Here is an 8,966-nt window from a genome sequence, read left to right on the forward strand (position 1 = left end):
GTGCCATGCTGGTCCGCTGCACCCACTAACTCGTCATCTAGCATTAGGTATATCTCCTAATGCTATCCCTCCCCCCTCTCCCCACCCCACAACAGTCCCCAGAGTGTGATGTTCCCCTTTCTGTGTCCATGTGTTCTTATTGTTCAATTCCCATCTATGAGTGAGAATATGTGGTGTTTGGTTTTTTGTTCTTGTGATAGTTTACTGAGAATGATGATTTCCAATTTCATCCATGTCCCTACAAAGGACATTAACTCATCATTTTTTATGGCTGCATAGTATTCCATGGTGTATATGTGCCACATTTTCTTAATCCAGTCTATCAGTGTTGGATATTTGGGTTGGTTCCAAGTCTTTGCTATTGTGAATAATGTCGCAATAAACATACGTGTGCATGTGTCTTTATAGCAGCATGATTTATAGTCCTTTGGGTATATACCCAGTAATGGGATGGCTGGGTCAAATGGAATTTCTAGTTCTAGATCCCTGAGAAATTGCCACACTGACTTCCACAAGGGTTGAACTAGTTTACAGTCCCACCAACAGTGTAAAAGTGTTCCTTTTTCTCCACATCCTCTCCAGCACCTGTTGTTTCCTGACTTTTTAATGATTGCCATTCTAACTGGTGTGAGATGGTATCTCATTGTGGTTTTGATTTGCATTTCTCTGATGGCCAGTGATGGTGAGCATTTTTTCGTGTGTTTTTTGGCTGCATAAATGTCTTCTTTTGAGAAGTGTCTGTTCATGTCCTTTGCCCGCTTTTTATGGGGTTGTTTGTTATTTCTTGTAAATTTGTTGGAGTTCATTGTAGATTCTGGATATTAGCCCTTTGTCAGATTACTAGGTTGCGAAAATTTTCTCCCATTTTGTAGGTTGCCTGTTCACTCTGATGGTAGTTTCTTTTGCTGTGCAGAAGCTCTTTAGTTTAATTAGATCCCATTTGTCAATTTTGGCTTTTGTTGCAATTGCTTTTGGTGTTTTAGACATGAAATCCTTGCCCATGCCTATGTCCTGAATGGTAATGCCTAGGTTTTCTTCTAGGGTTTTTATGGTTTCAGGTCTAACGTTTAAGTCTTTAATCCATCTTGAATTAATTTTTGTATAAGGTGTAAGGAAGGGATCCAGTTTCAGCTTTCTACATATGGCTAGCCTGTTTTCCCAGCACCATTTATTAAATAGGGAATCTTTTCCCCATTGCTTGTTTTTGTCAGGTTTGTCAAAGATCAGATAGTTGTAGATATGCGGCGTTACTTCTGACGGCTCTGTTCTGTTCCATTGATCTATATCTCTGTTTTAGTAGCAGTACCATGCTGTTTTGGTTACTGTAGCCTTGTAGTATAGTTTGAAGTCAGGTAGTGTGATGCCTCCAGCTTTGTTCTTTTGGGTTAGGATTGACTTGGCGATGCGGACTCTTTTTTGGTTCCATATGAACTTTAAAGTAGTTTTTTCCAATTCTGTGAAGAAAGTCATCGGTAGCTTGATGGGGATGGCATTGAATCTATAAATTACATTGGGCAGTATGGTCATTTTCACAATATTGATTCTTCCTACCCATGAGCATGGAATGTTCTTCCATTTGTTTGTATCCTCTTTTATTTCCTTGAGCAGTGGTTTGTAGTTCTCCTTGAAGAGGTCTTTCACATCCCTTGTAAGTTGGATTCCTAGGTATTTTATTCTCTTTGAAGCAATTGTGAATGGGAGTTCACTCATGGTGTGGCTCTCTGTTTGTCTGTTATTGGTGTATAAGAATGCTTGTGATTTTTGTACATTGATTTTTTATACTGAGACTTTGCTGAAGTTGCTTATCAGCTTAAGGGGATTTTCGGCGGAGACGATGGGGTTTTCTAGATATACAATCTTGTCATCTGCAAACAGGGACAATTTGACTTCCTCTTTTCCTAATTGAATACCCTTGATTTCCTTCTCCTGCCTAATTGCCCTGGCCAGAACTTCCAACACTATGTTGAATAGGAGTGGTGAGAGAGGGCATCCCTGTCTTGTGCCAGTTTTCAAAGGGAATGCTTCCAGTTTTTGCCCATTCAGTATGATATTGGCTGTGGGCTTGTCATAGATAGCTCTTATTATTTTGAGATACGTCCCATCAATACCTAATTTATTGAGAGTTTTTAGCATGAAGGGTTGTTGAATTTTGTCAAAGGCCTTTTCTGCATCTATTGAGATAATCATGTAGTTTTTGTCTTTTGTTCTGTTTATATGCTGGATTACATTTATTGATTTGTGTATATTGAACCAGCCTTGCATCCCAGGGATGAAGCCCACTTGATCATGGTGGATAAGGTTTTTGATGTGCTGCTGAATTTTGTTTGCCAGTATTTTATTGAGGATTTTTGCATCAATGTTCATCAAGGATATTGGTCTAAAATTCTCTTTTTTTGTTGTGTCTCTGCCAGGCTTTGGTATCAGGATGATGCTGGCCTCATAAAATGAGTAAGGGAGGATTCCCTCTTTTTCTATTGATTGGAATAGTTTCAGAGGGAATGGTACCAGTTGCTCCTTGTACCTCTGGTAGAATTCGGCTGTGAATCCATCTGGTCCTGGACTTTTTTTGGTGGGTAAGCCATTGATTATTGCCACAATTTCAGCTCCTGTTATTGGTCTATTCAGATATTCAACTTCTTCCTGGTTTAGTCTTGGGAAAATGTATGTGTCGAAGAATTTATCCATTTCTTCTAGATTTCCTAGTTTATTTGCGTAGAGGTGTTTGTAGTATTCTCTGATGGTAGTTTGTATTTCTGTGGGATCAGTGGTGATATCCCCTTTATCATTTTTTATTGCTTCTATTTGATTCTTCTCTCTTTTTTTCTTTATTAATCTTGCTACCGGTCTATCAATTTTGTTGATCCTTTCAAAAAACCAGCTCCTGGATTCATTAATTTTTTGAAGGGATTTTTGTGTCTCTATTTCCTTCAGTTCTGCTCTGATTTTAGTTATTTCTTGCCTTCTGCTAGCTTTTGAATGTGTTTGCTCTTGCTTTTCTAGTTCTTTTAATTGTGATGTTAGGGTGTCAATTTTGGATCTTTCCTGCTTTCTCTTGTGGGCATTTAGTGCTATAAATTTCCCTCTACACACTGTTAAAATCTCCCATTATTAATGTGTGGGAGTCTAAGTCTCTTTGTAGGTCACTCAGGACTTGCTTTATGAATCTGGGTGCTCCTGTATTGGGTGCATATATATTTAGGATAGTTAGCTCTTCTTGTTGAATTGATCCCTTTACCATTATGTAATGGCCTTCTTTGTCTCTTTTGATCTTTGTTGGTTTAAAGTCTGTTTTATCAGAGACTAGGATTGCAACCCCTGCCTTTTTTTGTTTTCCATTTGCTTGGTAGATCTTCCTCCATCCTTTTATTTTGAACCTATGTGTGTCTCTGCACGTGAGATGGGTTTCCTGAATACAGCGCACTGATGGGTCTTGACTCTTTATCCAATTTGCCAGTCTGTGTCTTTTAATTGGAGCATTTAGTCCATTTACATTTAAAGTTAATATTGTTATGTGTTAATTTGATCCTGTCATTATGATGTTAGCTGGCTATTTTGGTCGTTAGTTGATGCAGTGTCTTCCTAGTCTCGATGTTCTTTACATTTTGGCATGATTTTGCAGCGCCTGGTACCGGTTGTTCCTTTCCATGTTTAGCACTTCCTTCAGGAGCTCTTTTAGGGCAGGCCTGGTGGTGACAAAATCTCTCAGCATTTGCTTGTCTGTAAAGTATTTTATTTCTCCTTCATTTATGAAGCTTAGTTTGGCTGGATATGAAATTCTGGGTTGAAAATTCTTTTCTTTAAGAATGTTGAATATTGGCCTCCACTCTCTTCTGGCTTGTAGAGTTTCTGCCGAGAGATCCGCAGTTAATCTGATGGGCTTCCCTTTGAGGGTAACCCGACCTTTCTCTCTGGCTGCCCTTAACATTTTTTCCTTCATTTCAACTTTGGTGAATCTGACAATTATGTGTCTTGGAGTTGCTCTTCTCGAGGAGTATCTTTGTGGCGTTCTCTGTATTTCCTGAATCTGAATGTTGGCCTGCCTTGCTAGATTGAGGAAGTTCTCCTGGATAATATCCTGCAGAGTGTTTTCCAACTTGGTTCCATTTTCCCTGTCACTTTCAGGTACACCAATCAGACGTAGATTTGGTCTTTTCACATAGTCCCACATTTCTTGGAGGCTTTGCTCGTTTCTTTTTATTCTTTTTTCTCTAAACTTCCCTTCTCGCTTCATTTCATTCATTTCATCTTCCATTGCTGATACCCTTTCTTCCATTTGATCGCATCGGCTCCTGAGGCTTCTGCATTCTTCACGTAGTTCTTGAGCCTTGGTTTTCAGCTCCATCAGCTCCTTTAAGCACTTCTCTGTATTGGTTATTCTAGTTATACATTCTTCTAAATGCTTTTCAAAGTTTTCAACTTCTTTGCCTTTGGTTTGAATATCCTCCCGTAGCTTGGAGTAATTTGATCATCTGAAGCCTTCTTCTCTCAGCTCATCAAAGTCATTCTCCATCCAGCTTTGTTCCATTGCTGGTGAGGAACTGCGTCCCTTTGGAGGAGGGCAGGTGCTCTGCTTTTTAGAGTTTCCAGTTTTTCTGCTCTGTTTTTTCCCCATCTTTGTGGTTTTATCTACTTTTGGTCTTTGATGATGGTGATGTACACATGGGTTTTTGTTTGGATGTCCTTTCTGTTTGTTAGTTTTCCTTCCAACAGACAGGACCCTTAGCTGCAGGTCTGTTGGATTACCCGGCTGGCCGTGTGAGGTGTCAGTCTGCCCCTGCTGGGGGGTGCCTCTCAGTTAGGCTGCTCGGGGGTCAGGGGTCAGGGACCCACTTGAGGAGGCAGTCTGCCCGTTCTCAGATCTCCAGCTGCGTGCTGGGAGAACCACTGCTCTCTTCAAAGCTGTCAGACAGGGACATTTAAGTCTGCAGAGGTTTGTCTGTGCCCTGCCCCCAGAGGTGGAGCCTACAGAGGCAGGCAGGCCTCCTTGAGCTGTGGTGGGCTCCACCCAGTTCGAGCTTCCCTGCTGCTTTGTTTATCTAAGCGAGCCTGCGCAATGGCGGGCGCCCCTCCCCCAGCCTCACTGCCGCCTTGCAGTTTGATCTCAGACTGCTGTGCTAGCAATCAGCGGGACTCCGTGGGCGTAGGACCCTCTGAGCCAGTTGTGGGATATTTATCTCCTGGTGCACCTTTTTTAAGCTCGTCAGAAAAGCGCAGTATTTGGGTGGGAGTGACCCAATTTTCCAGGTGCTGTCTGTCACCCCTTTCTTTGACTAGGAAAGGGAACTCCCTGACCCCTTGCGCTTCCGCTTCCTGAGTGAGGCAATGCCTCGCCCTTCTTCGGCTCGCGCAAGGTGTGCACACCCACTGACCTGCGCCCACTGTCTGGCACTCCCTAGTGAGATGAACCCGGTACCTCAGATGGAAATGCAGAAATCACCCATCTTCTGCATCGCTTATGCTGGGAGCTGTAGACCGGAGCTGTTCCTATTCGGCCATCTTGGCTCCTCGATGAGTAAATTGTTAAGCAGTGATCTGTGAGATCCTGGTGCACCCGTCATTTGAGCAGGATACACTTCACCGTATAAGTTGTCTTTTATCTCTCCCCACTCCCACTCTTCCCTTCAGGTCCCCAAAGTTCATTGTATAATTTTTGTGGTTTTGTGTCCTCATAGCATATCTCCCACATATCAGTGAGAACATATGATGTTTGGTTTTCCATTCCTGAGTTACTTCACTTAGAATAACAGTCTCCAGTCTCATCCAGGTCATTGCAAATGCTGTTAATTGATACCTTTTTGTGGCTGAGTAGTATTCCTGTGTGTGTGTGTGTGTGTGTGTGTGTGTGTGTGTGTGTGTGTATCGTTGATTGATGGGCATTTCAGTTGGTTCTATGATTTTTTAGTTGTGAATCGTGCTGCTAGAAACATGCATGTGCAAGTATCTTTTGCAAATAATTACTAGTTTTTCTTGGATAGATACCCAGTAGTGGGATTGCTGGATCAAATGGTAGTTCTACTTTTAGTTCTTTAGGGAATATCCACCCTGTTTTTCATAGCAGCTGTACTAGTTTACATTCCCACCAGCAGTGTAGAAGTTGTTTGAAATGTTTGTTCCTCAGTGCCATAAAGAAATAGCACTTGAACATAAATTTAATTTATTTAGTAAGGCCGTTTTTACTTCCTGCAGAAAGTGTACACTTGTCAGCAGTTTTGCCATGAGAGTACAATGAACAAAGGAGACAGGGTCATTTATAACCTGACACATCCACCCTACTGCTGTGTCCGGTTTCCATTGGCTGGAATGGGACCTCACATTCTGTATTTATCCCAATTGGCTAGCAACTTAGAACTTTTTAAAAGAGACAAAGGTAAAGGAGAACAAGGAAAGGAGTAAGTAACTTGTGGAATGCTGAGAAAGGTAAAACCACTTTTAAATAAGGAAGAGGAACAGGATATGACCTAATGCTTGCTTGGACCAGTATAAGCATGCCAGGGCAAATATTTAGTAGCACAGGTCTTTGAATAAATTTTGCCTCTAAGAAAAGTTACAATTTATTCCTAATTAGATGGGGGGGGTGGGGTATCCTTGAAGAGGAACCTCTACTTTACTTTTTACAAAGTGTTCCCTAATCACTGCATCCATGCCAACATCTACAGTTTTTTGATCTTTTGATTATGACCATTCTTGCAAGAATAAGGTGGTATTGCATTTTGGTTTTGATTTTCATTTCCGCAATCATTAGTGATGTTGAGCATTTTTTCATATGTTTGTCGTCCATTTGTATATCTTCTTTAGAAAATTGTCTATTCATGTCTTTAGCACAGTTTTTGATTTTTTTTTTTTCTTACTTATTTGTTTGAGTTCCTTGTAGATTCTGGATATTAGTCCTTTATCAGTGTATAGATTGTGAAGATTTTCTCCCACTCTGTGAGTTGTCTGTTTACTCTGCTTACTGTTCCTTTTGCTGTGCAAAAGCTCTTTATTTAATTAGGTCCCAGCTATTTATCTTTGTTTATACTACATTTGCTTTTGGGTTTTTGGTCATGAAATTTTTGCCTAGCCAATGCCTAGAAGGGTTTTTCTGTTATCTTCCAGAATTTTTATAGTTTCAGGTCTTAGGTTTAAGTCCTTAATCCACCTTGAGTTGATTTTTTTTATAAGTTGAGAGATGAGGATCTGGTTTTATTCTCCTACATGTGGCTACCATCCCAGCACCAATTGTTGAAAAGGGTGTCTTTTCGCCACTTTATGTTTTTGTTTACTTTTTTGAAGATCGCTTGGCTGTAATTATTTCAGTTTATTTCTGGGTTCTATGTTCCATTGGTCTATGTGTCTATTTTTATACCAGTACCATGCTGTTTTGGTGACTCAGGTTTTATAGTATATTTTGAAATCAGGTAGTATGATGCCTCCAGATTTGTTCTTTTTGCTTAGCCTTTCTTTGACTCTGTGGGCTCTTTTTTGGATCCATATGATTTTTAGAATTTATTTTTTTCTAACTCTGTGAAGAATGATGGTAGTATTTTGATGGGAATTTTGCTGAATTTTTAGATTGCTTTTGGCAGTAGGGTCATTTTCACAATATTGATTCTACCCATCCTTGAGCATGGGATGTGTTTCCATTTGTTTGTGTCATCTGTGATTTCTTTCAGTAGTGTTTTTTAGTTTTCCTTTTAGAGGACTTTTGACTCCTTCATTAGGTGTATTCCTAAGTTTTTTTTTTTTTTTTTCCAGCTATTTTAAAAGGGGAGTTCTTGATTAATTCTCCATTTGGTTGCTGTTGGTGAATAAAAGAGCTACTGATTTGTGTACATTAATCTTGTATCTAGAAACTTTGCTGAATTCTTTTATCAGTTGTAGGAGCCTTCTGGAGGAGTCCTTAGGGTTTTCAAGGTAACCTATCATATCATCAGCAAGCAGGGACAGTTTGACTTCCTGTTTAGTGACTTGGATGCTGTTTATTTGTTTCTCTGTTCTGGTAGCTCTGGAGGACGTCCAGGATTATGTTGGAGAGGAGTGGTGAGAGTGGGCATCCTAGTCTTGTTCTCATTCTCAGAGAGAATGCTTTCAACTTTTCCTCATTCAGTATTATGTTGGCTGTGGGTTTGCTATGGATAGCTTTTATTACATTAAGCTGTTCCTTGTATGCCAACTTTGCTGAGAGGTGTTTTTTTGTTTGTTTGTTTTTGTTTTTTGTTTTCTGTTTTTTGTTTTGACAGAGTTTTGCTCTTGTTGCCCAGGCTGAAGTGCAATGGCAGGATCTTGGCTCACCACAACCTCTGCCTCCTGGGTTCAAACAATTCTCCTGTGTCAGCCTCCCAAGTAGCTGAGATTACAGGCACATGTCACCATGCCTGGCTAATTTTTGTACTTTTAGTAGAGACGAGGTTTCATCATATTGGTCAGACTGGTCTTGAACTCCTGACCTCAGGTGATCTGCCTGACTTAGCCTCCCAAAGTGCTGGGATTACAGGCGTGAGCCACCATACACTCTGCCAAGCTGAGAGTTTTACTTTCAAAGGGATGCTGGATTTTGTCAAATGCTTTTTCTGCATCTATTGAGATATCATGTGATTTTTGTTTTCAATTCTATTTATGTGGTGTATCGCATTTGTTGACTTGTGTGTCAAACAATCCCTGCATCCCTGGTATGAAACCCACTTTATCATGGTGGGTTATCTTTTTGACATGTTGTTGGATTCAGTTAGCTAGTATTTTTTTAAGGATTTTAGCATCAATGTTTTTCAAGGATATTGGCCTGCAGTTTTCTTTCTTAGTTGTGTCTTTTCCTGATTTTGATACTAGGGTGATGCTGACTTCATAGAATGAATTAGGGAGGGCTCCTTCTTTCTCTGTCTGGTGGAATAGTGTCAAAAAGATTGGTACCAATTCTTTGAATGTCTGGTAGAATTCTGCTGTGAATCCGTCTGGTCCTGGACATTTTATTGGTAATTTTTTAAATTACA

Source organism: Pongo abelii, chromosome 20 (assembly GCF_028885655.2).
Source record: "Pongo abelii isolate AG06213 chromosome 20, NHGRI_mPonAbe1-v2.0_pri, whole genome shotgun sequence".
Classification (NCBI taxonomy): Eukaryota; Metazoa; Chordata; class Mammalia; order Primates; family Hominidae; genus Pongo; species Pongo abelii.